Source organism: Rhinopithecus bieti, unplaced genomic scaffold (genome assembly GCF_001698545.2).
Source record: "Rhinopithecus bieti isolate Rb0 unplaced genomic scaffold, ASM169854v2 scaffold_9899, whole genome shotgun sequence".
Lineage (NCBI taxonomy): Eukaryota > Metazoa > Chordata > Mammalia > Primates > Cercopithecidae > Rhinopithecus > Rhinopithecus bieti.
The window spans coordinates 466,866-468,731 of record NW_016806979.1 but is presented as its reverse complement, the minus strand read 5'-3'; positions in this window follow the sequence as shown (position 1 = coordinate 468,731).

Below are 1,866 nucleotides of genomic sequence, written 5' to 3'. Positions count from 1 at the left end.
AAAAAAAAAAAAAAGAAAATTAGCCAGGTGTGGTGGCACATCCTTGTAGTCCCTGCTCACTGGGAGGCTGAGGCAGGACAATCACTCGAACCCAAGAGATGGAGGATGCAGTGAGCTGAGATCGCACCACTGCAGGTTTATGGGGTTTGTAGGTCCGTCTAGACATTTTCAGTGTCTTGCTTTGGGTATATTAAGCTACATAAACGGAATAGTGGGTGTTGAGTGTTATCTTTGGGGGTTGTTGGTGGAGTGAGGTGGAAATGTTAAGGGTGGTGACAGAGTGTGACTCCATCTCAAAAACAAAGAGAAAAGAATGGCACCAAACCATTCATGACGGATCCACCCCCATGACTTAAACAAACACCAGTAGATCCCACCTCCCAGCACCACCACGCTGGGGACCATTTTTTTTTCTGTTTTTTTTTTTTTGTAGAGACAGGGTCTCCCTATGTTGCCCTGTTTGGTCTTCAACTCCTGGGTTAAGCAATCCTCCCACCACTTTGGAAGATCAAATTTTAACATGAGTTTGGGGATCAAATTTTATTTATTTATTTATTTATTTTGAGATGGAGTCTCGCTGTCACCCAGGCTGGAGTGCGGTGGTGCCATCTTGGCTAACTGCAAGCTCCGCCTCCCAGGTTCCTGCCATCTCCTGCCTCAGCCTCCCGAGTAGCTGGGACTACAGGCGCTCACCATCATGCCTGGCTAATTTTTTGTATTTTTAGTAGAGACAGGGTTTCATTGTGTTAGTTAGGATGGTCTCGATCTCCTGACCTTGTGATCTGCCCTCCTCAGCCTCCCAAAGTGCTGGGATTACAGGCATGAACCACCATGCTCAGCTTATTTTTTATTTTATTTAACTTATTTATTATTATTATTATTATTATTATTATTATTATTATTTTGAGACAGAGTCTCACTCTGTCACCCAGGCTGGAGTGCAGTGGCACCATCTTGGCTCACTGCAACCTCCGCCTCCCAGGTTCAAGATCCTCCTGCCTCAGCCTCTGGGGTTGCTGGGACTACAGGTGCGTGCCAACACAGATGGCTAATTTTTTGTATTTTTAGAAGAGATGGGGTTTCACCGTATTAGCCAAGATGGTCTCGATCTCCTGACCTCGTGATCCACCTACCTTGGCCTCCCAAAGTGCTGGGATTACAGGCGTGAGCCACTGCGCCCGGCCTATTATTATTATTATCATTGAGATGGAGTCTCACTCTGTTGCCCAGGCTGGAGTGAAGTGGCACGAACTGGGTTCACTGCAGCTTCCACCTCCCAGGTTCAAGTGATTCTCCTGCCTCAGCCTCCTGAGTAGCTGGGATTACAGGTGCCCACCATCATACCCAGCTAATATTTTTATTTTTAGTAGAGATGGGGGTTCACCACATTGGCCAGGCTGGTGTTGATCTCCTAACCTCGAATGATCCACGTGCCTCAGCCTCCCAAAGTGCTGGGATTACAGGTGTGAGCCACCATGCCCAGCCTCTTAGTATTATTATTAGAGACAGTGTTGCTTTGTCATCCGGGCTGGAGTACAGTGGTGTGATCACTGTTCACTGCAGTCTCCACCTCTCAGGCTCAAGAGATCCTCCTGCCTCGGCCTCCTGAGTAGCTGGGAGTACAGGTGTCGCCTGCAGTTGTCCAGGGTCTTGGCGTTTTGAACAAAGACTTGGACAAAACGCACAGCAAAGCAAGGCAAGAATGAAGCAGAGATTGATTGAAAATGAAAGTACACTCCACAGGGTAGGGGCGCCTGAGCAGCAGCACAAGCGCCGGGGTTACAGAACCCCTTAGAGGTTCTCCACCGGCCAGTTGGTCACACTCCATGCAAATGAAGCGGCAGCCTGTGATCAGTCTGATCTGTT